Source organism: Leguminivora glycinivorella, chromosome 1, assembly GCF_023078275.1.
Source record: "Leguminivora glycinivorella isolate SPB_JAAS2020 chromosome 1, LegGlyc_1.1, whole genome shotgun sequence".
Lineage (NCBI taxonomy): Eukaryota > Metazoa > Arthropoda > Insecta > Lepidoptera > Tortricidae > Leguminivora > Leguminivora glycinivorella.
The window spans coordinates 33,173,642-33,182,683 of NC_062971.1; positions in this window are offsets into that span (position 1 = coordinate 33,173,642).

The following is a 9,042-nucleotide window of genomic DNA, read 5'->3' on the forward strand; positions in this document are numbered from 1 at the left end:
TATTGGAAACTGTAGATTGCAACCTCTCTTACCTAAAGCACCTCAAATTTGGAACAGTACTTTGGAACATGCCACATGACCATGGCCTGTAAATTAAAATCCAGTCAGGACCTACAGATGATAGGATGTCACAATATACGTAACCCCAACTCTCAAATACTTAATTATGATTCACCTTAAAAAAAAAACAATTATTCAGTAAGTAGGCCACACGCACTTTTACAATGTCAACATTGCAATAAATAATATGGATTCAACAAAATTAAAAAGCTACTTTAAATTAAAAATTAAACATGGGAAAAAAATACAAACTGATACAAAAAATAAAAATAACTTTAGAGTTGTAAAAGACTAGATGTCACAACTAAAGACAATAAAATATACTTAATCTATTTTTTTTCTTAGAGATGTATATGGTCTCCAGGAGTCAGAATGAAAATAAACAAACAAGGACTGAACAAAATGCCTCAATGTAATCTTACTCAAAATTAAAGTCACAAGTAGATATAGTATAGCCCCTATTAGCTGAAACAAACAAACACACACACACAAACAGCACCCGTTCACGAGTATGGCGCGTATCTCAGCCATCGCCTCTCTCAACCTTCATTCGGGAAAGTGACGACCCGATCAACAACACCACCGTAAGCAAAGACTTTTAAGCGAGCATGACATGTTCAAGCTGCCGGGCTGTATTAAATATTCACATAATTATAATAAGTCAATAACATACAACTATTGTAAGACACAACGTTCCGTGCTTGTATGTTACATAATATATCTTAAATGGACTTAACTAAAACAAAATCTTGGGAGATGTATAAGGTTCCCACAGTCAATTATAATTAACTAGCTTTTACCCGCGGCTTCGCCCGCGTAATAAAAGTATTCTTATTGAAACGTTTACAAAAAATAAGATTTTCATTTGGATCCTTAGGTTTCTTTGTAGATACAGATGTCCGCGATTATTTCGATTAAGGTAAAGCGGGGCCATTCTCGACTGGAGGGCCATTGTAACTGATATATTTGCTGTACGGTCCGGTTTTGGCTGACTGTACCTTACACATATTACTATTGCTTTAAAATAAATTCTTGCAATGATTGTAGAATTGTTACAAAGCGACCACAGCGTAGGTAGTAGGTACGAATATGTATGTATTTTACCTATTTAAATATTTATACTGGGGAAACTTCATACAACCCACATAGCCAGTATCTCGACGCTATGGTCGGTAGGGTAGAAAGTACTTCCTTGCATTATCGCTTACAATTTTTTCCATTTTGCTTATACTTATTGCAAACGTAAACATATAAAAGGCAAGCAAGCAACGTTCTTCTTACAGCACATTGAATGTAATAGTTATTACGGATGCAGGATAGATAGATAGATAGATACATTTATTGGTACTAATCATACACCGTCAAACACTGTTACAATTATGTAAAAAATAAACTATACTCGCTGATGCCTACTTACTAATACCTTCCCACTGAGCCACCTGCATTTTACACTGCCTTGATATCGATTGCCGACCGATTATTCCGACCCCAATCCCTATTCTTATTTCTATCTTTGTCCCCGTCCCCGTCCCCGTCCCCGTCCCCGTCCGTCCCCGTCCCCCCGTCCCCGTCCCCGTCCCCGTCCCCGTCCCCGTCCCCGTCCCCGTCCCCGTCCCCGTCCCCGTCCCCGTCCCCGTCCCCGTCCCCGTCGTCCCCGTCCCCGTCCCCCCCGTCCCCGTCCCCGTCCCCGTCCCCGTCCCCGTCCCCGTCCCCGTCCCCGTCCCCGTCCCCGTCCCCGTCCCCGTCCCCGTCCCCGTCCCCGTCCCCGTCCCCGTCCCCCCCGTCCCCGTCCCCGTCCCCGTCCCCGACTCGTCCCCGTCCCCGTCCCCGTCCCCGTCCCCGTCCCCGTCCCCGTCCCCGTCCCCGTCCCCGTCCCCGTCCCCGTCCCTGTCCCCGTCCCTGACCCTGGCCCTGTCCCTGTCCTTGCCCCTGTCAAATTATCATGCTAGGAGGTGAACTTTAAAAAATCCTTTCTTAGTGCTCCTCTAAGGAACTTCCGTGTTAATTTTAAATCTCTTGAACCAGAAGTAAAGATAAAAACTAAAGCTATACTTATGGCTATTTTGGATATTTTAACCCCATTGCACAACAACAGGGGAGAAAATTTCTTTTCTACCTCATTAAATTTTAAAATCGTTGTATTTATCGTGATCAGCGACCCGATAAACCATAAAAACGATACCCATATTGTGCTTTTGACTTTACCCCCTTTGCACCCCTTTAGGGGTCAAATTTCTTTAGGAATCCTCCTGTGAAGTTTCGAATAAAATAGTCAAACTAATCTTGTTTCCCCATACAAACTTTGAACCCCCATTTGACCCTTTTAAGAGGAGAATTTTGAAAAATCCTTTCTTAGTGCTCCTCTACGCCATATAAGGAACCTATGTGCCAAATTTGAAATCTCTAGGACCAACAGTTTCGGCTGTGTGTTGATATGTCAATCAGTCAGTCAATATCTTCTTTTATATATTTAAACCCCATTGCACCACAACAGGGGAGAAGGTATTTCACTTCCGCCTCGTTAGATTTTAAAAACGTTGTGTTTATCGTGATCAGCGACCCGATAAACCATAAAAACGATACCCATATTGATTTTTTGACTTTATCACCCCCTTTTCACCCTTTTAGGGGTTAAATTTTCAAAAAACCTGAAACACGTAGTCAGTCATATGTCTTAAGGAATCTTCCTGTGAAGTTTCGAATAAAATAGTCAAACTAATCTTGTTTCCCCATACAAACTTTGAACCCCCATTTGACCCCCTTAGGAAGTGAATTTTGGAAAATTCTTTCTTAGTGCTCCTCTACACTATATTAGGAACCTACTTGACAAATTTGACATCTCTAGGACCAGCGGTTTCGGCTGTGCGTTGATATGTCAGTCAGTCAGTCAATATCTTCTTTTATATATTTTTTTGATATTTAAACCCTATTGCACCACAACAGGGGAGAAGGTATTTCACTTCCGCCTCGTTAGATTTTAAAAACGTTGTATTTATCGTGATCAGCGACCCGATAAACCATAAAAACGATACCCATATTGATTTTTTGACTTTATCACCCCCTTTTCACCCTTTTAGGGGTTAAATTTTCAAAAAACCTGAAACACGTATTCAGTCATATGTCTTAAGGAATCTTCCTGTGAAGTTTCGAATAAATTAGTCAAACTAATCTTGTTTCCCCATACAAACTTTGAACCCCCATTTAACCCCCTTAGGAGGTGAATTTTGGAAAATCCTTTCTTAGTGCTCCTCTACACTATATAGGGAACCTACGTGCCAAATTTGAAATCTCTAGGACCAGCGGTTTCGGCTGTGCGTTGATATGTCAGTCAGTCAGTCAGTCAGCTTCTTCTTTTATATATTTAGATGGAATATAATAAAAGCTTCGTGGATTTATACGCTATATAATTCAAGCTTTCTACAAATGCTTGATATTTGCTACCTGATCAAACAAATAACTACTTATTCCCTGCTAGATCGGCATGTATTTAACGACAGTTGAAAGCTAATCTCATGAATTACTGAACACTTTGATTTCCCGTTTTCACTGGAGCACCTACGGTAATTAGTAATGATGAAATTGGAAACGTATACTATTTACCCCTCGGTAGTAATAACTAATAAAGTGGCCGTATCAATACTAATACTTTCAATAGGCAGTAGTAATTCAGGTAAAAATGAGAAATGTAGAAGTGTACTAAAAGTTTTCTCATGCAAATAAGTAACAATTACAAAATGAAATAGACAGGTGGTTTAGTTTAGTAGTTAGTCGCGTAAGTTGAACACGCCAGTTCTATTAGTTGCTGTTGAGCAATGGGATGGTTTGGTCTATTCTTCTGTAAGTAATTATAATTTGTTATTCTTCCGAGCTATTGGTGATCATATAATTTCTATCATGAGTAGGACTTTAACTGTACCTCGTGCAAATTATTAGAATTGTTACTTGGTTGAAATACATGTAATGTAAAAGCATAGATCTCCTATCGATATTTTTAGAGTTACCAGACATTCATCAGCGTTGTACGAAAAAGTCAACAATACCAATATCATCATCATCTTCTGAGGCATTAAACCCGAGCCGCAAATATCTCAGTACGATCTATTTGTGTCTTTCCTTCCCCAACTTGTCATCCCTAAGATCCTTATATCCTGTTGGACCTATATCCCGTTTGCCTTCACCTTCACCTCTGGGTCTTTCCGGTCGCCCTTCTAGAAGGTATTTGCATGCAATTAAAGTCGCCTGCTCCATTACATTACAGCAGGACTCGTTGATATAACACCAGTAACACTTCCTTGTCTCAAAGATAGAAATGTTGCACAACGTTAATATGCCGTTCGGACCCTGGCTGCGTTTCACTATCATGTAGGCTGGCTGTTTCTCTAGATGGTTCTGGCGGGCGTGGCATGCATACGAATTAAAGTGAATTTCACATTTCTGACGCTTGGCTTTATTTCCCCGATGAATCCTTGATAACGGCGCGTGTTATTATGAGTGCAATACGTATTTAGCAATACTATGAAATTCTTCAATCGCGAGGATCTTTCTGTTTGACTTCGATGATGGTGTAAGAATGGCAGAGAAAGATCCCGCATTTGAGTAAATTTATTTTTTGCGGTATAGCCCAGTTCTATAATTCTACTTAAGTAGGTACCTACGTATAGGGCTTTTCTGATTGCATCCTGAGCTTCTTAAGGTCCATTTTAGCGCTTATCTAATTAAATATCGATACGAGGGTTCTTAGTGCTGGCTGCCACATAAAAACACTGTTCGTGGTTTATTAAATCAGAAGAATCAAACAGTTCAAATTATTTGCAATACTAAGGGCCGGTTGCATCAAACCGAATGTCACAGTTAAAGCGTTCGTTAAATTTTATTGTATGGGAAGTTCCATAGAGACTGCTGCGAGACGATGATGTGTCTCTCAGATGTGGTTGATGCAACTGGCCCTTAATTAAGCTTTTCCAGTAGCAGTGACATATATTAGGAGGTTCCCTGACATGTTAGGATTCTTGGTCCTTCGTCAGAAGTGTGAGAGGGCGATGGCGGCGATTGATTATGATTAAGTAACAACGACAAATATCGACTAGGTACCTAGAACTACTAGAAGTTTACTAAAGTTTGGCAGAGGAAACGAGCAGGTAGGAACTTTCCTAACCCTAGTAGTAGTAGGGTAATAGTAGGGGATTTTGGATTACCAACCTTCAACCAGAAAATAATATTATGTCATGTCTTAACTTTTTTAAGGATTTTTCATTTTATCGGGAACTCTAGAGGTAATATCAGGGGAACTTTTGAACTCCACGCTCCACTGGCCTCAATCAATATTAGCATGATTAAATAATAGTTATAAATATTTAATACGACTATGTGTTGTCACATTCACATTAAATTTCTCTTGTTACGTAAGGTTGCCGTCATCGTTTGGCCACGCACGGTGGACGCCGTTATCATTAAGTAACAATTATCACTCATCGATCCGATTATGTTAGATTGATGCGAAATGCGAAAACGGCGAATAAAATATGAAGAAGCTTTATCAACATACGACAGTTTGTATGATCGTCAATTTAAGGTAAATATGGACAAATGTTGCGCAATGACAAAAGACACCTCTGTTATTGAGAATTATTAGACCTAAAATTACTGGTCATCATCCTCCTTGCGTTATCCCTCCATTTGCCACGACTCATGGAGCCTAAGGTCCGCGTTGACAACTAATCCCAAGATTTGGCGTAGGCACTAGATTTTACGAAAGCGACTGCCATCTGACCTTCCAACCCGAAGGGTAAACCAGACCTTATTGGAATTAGTCCGGTTTCCTCACGATGTTTTCCTTCACCGAAAAGCGACTGGCAAATATCAAATGACATTTCGCACATAAATTCCGAAATCCGAAAAACTCCCGCCGGGGTTCGAACCCGCGACCTCCGGAACGAAAGTCGCACGTACTTACCGCTAGGCTACTACTGCTAAATTACAAGTATTGAAATTCAATTCATCATTCACACAACAACCAAAAAGATGCGCTATGTACTCTGTGTCATGTGGGCAACCAGACTGGCAACGAAAAATCCTGAATGAAATGAAAGGGTTTAATTAGACGCGATAATTTAATTTAAAAAAAATAACCAGACAGAAACACAATAGATTACATTACAAGCTATTGTGTAAAGTGTTAATCTAGTCAGAATCAGAAGCTCGGACATACGTCGTATGACAATTAGTAGGCAGCGCGGCGCGCGCGGCGCTTTCTCGCGCAGGCGCGGGGTCAGCGGGCGCCTGATGGGTTCTCATCGCTCACCGACAAAGAGTTGAACCCGTGGGGGAACCGAGAGAGTTTGTCTAGCTTAACTTTACACCGAGTTGTATTCTATGGAACTGAGTGCGAATTCATCCTCCTTGCGTTATCCCGGCATTTGCCACGGCTCATGGGAGCTCGGGGTCCGCTTTGACAACTAATCCCAAGATTTGGCGTAGGCACTAGTTTTACGAAAGCGACTGCCATCTGACCTTCCAACCCAGAGGGTAACTAGGCCTTATTGGGATTAGTCCGGTTTCCTCACGATGTTTTCCTTCACCGAAAAGCGACTGGCAAAAATCAAATGACATTTCGCACATAAGTGCCGGAAACTCATTGGTACGAGCCGGGGTTCGAACCCGCGACCTCCGGATCGAAAGTAGCACGATCTTACAGCTAGGCCACCAACTGAGTGCGAATATAAACGTCAAATATCAATTAGAAATTTATCGTTAACTAGCTTTTGCCCACGGCTTCGCTCGCGTTAGAAAGAGACAAAAAGTAGCCTATGTCACTCTCCATCCCTTCAACTATCTTCACTTAAAAAATCACGACAATTTGTCGCTCCGTTTTGCCGTGAAGGACGGACAAACAAACAGACACACACACTTTCCCATTTATAATATTAGTATGGATTACCTATGACTTATTCTCGCTTTTTGATTGCTGGTGCTATACAGTAGCTATTTACTTATCTTGCTGCGACTGCAATTGTGTACCTACTTAGATAATATTTAGTTTTTGCATCATAGTGATAAAACGAATATTGCAGGTATTTTTAATGCTTTGACCCGATAAAACTAGTTGATAGAGTCTGTACAGACTACAGTCGCAATGCCGATGCTATTCCGGTCCGTGAAAGGCAACCTACTGAAAAAAATCGAACTCGGAAAATTCGCAATTTTGTATTGATTCGACCTATATAATCTCATAAGTAATCGCCTAACTCATAAGTCGTAAGTAAAGCCTCATTGCCTCACAACTGTTTAAACGAAAAACGGCCTGTTTGAATTGTGAAGGCGTTAAGAAAGCCTGCCAGGGGCACAGGCGCCATTATTAGGACTGCAGAAGACCGTACTGAATCGTCGCGACCCTCAGCCATGAGAAACTGATGAAGAAGAAGAAATGTATACCATATAATTATAACCATTTTATCTATGTCTAGTCTCCATCTGGTTGTTCCAAAAACGCTGGCCGGCTTGAGCCCTCGACTCGCTCGCTAAGCAAAGATCGTGCGAACTTGTCACAGAATAATGACTAATATGGAGTCCCCTCAGAGCCGGCATTACCATACAATACATAGCGGAGGATTATGAATGACCCAAACTCTACGGGCTACCAACTTCTTGTGACAACTTCATTTCTGAGTCAATTCTTAAATAATCGTGAAACAGAGTTAATTTTCCTTTTTTTTTCTGAATAACGGCATGATTTCGCTATCCGAAAGTGTTCCTGCTGTTATTTTCTAGTTATGTAGTATTACCCATATTTGCGCCTATCAAAGTTCCTGCATGTGGCTTAGGATTTAATTCCTTACAAAGCCTTTTTTGCTCTATGAATCTAATGTCTTACAGAAACTCCGCTGCTTACGGGTTCCCGCTTGTTTTAAATTATGCATATACGTATATTTAAGAGTAACAATTGGGTGCATCGAATAACGTATGTAGGCCATAGTTATGTAAATTAAATTGGCTACTCTTTCAATATCGTTCTACGCTTCCTGTCTTCTAGTTACGGAATTATGGCGAGAAGTTAATGAATGCCGATTCACACGTTTCATTGGGGTTATAATTTATAAAGTCCAACATGAAAATACTGTTATTTAGAGAGCTTTTATAGGATACTGGCTTTTGCCCGCGGCTTCGCTCGCGTTAGAAAGAGACAAAAAATAGCCTATGTCACTCTCCATCCCTTCAACTATCTTCACTTAAAAAATCACGACAATTCGTTGCTTCGTTTTGTCGTGAAAGACGGACAAACAAACAGAGACGCACACTTTCCCATTTATAATATTAGTATGGATATCATATTACATATATACATTTTAGTTTTGTTACTATGAGCCAGTTGTACCCCCCATAAATGGACTGATCAACGGCAATCAGCAGGAAACTTTTTTTAATTGCCATACCTTACAAATTAAAAGGCGACAGGGGGTTTCATGTCTTTTATGCTATGCATTATACCCTAACTGAAATGTTGTCTCTAAAACTTATGTTTTGTATTACAATTTTTAGTACCTAACCTACCGGTCGTAAAATAAAATATATTTTAGAAATAAAAGCTTAGATTGCGTGATGGTGGCTACTGGCTAGGAGTGGAGAGACTAACGAGTACTTAACGCATTTATAAATTACACTTAACGTACAAATATCCGGTGTTAACATCTTATGATCAAGAGTGATAGCGCATGTTTGAGCACTTTAAGTATCTGTAAATAAATACTTCTGCTGGTTTTTCTTCGGTTTAAAACTTGCTTACAAAGCTCAAAGTTCAAGTGCTGTTAAAGCACTGTCGTGGTGCGGTCATAAAACGCTAATTTTAGTATTTAGTCATGTAGGTAGTCTTACTTGGTTTTGCTTTACTGCGCCATGTCATGTCATGGCGACACCGCCACCGTAAACACCGGTTTTTACTTGTTTAGTTGAACTTGAAATACCGTGTACATGTACAAAAAAATTAAA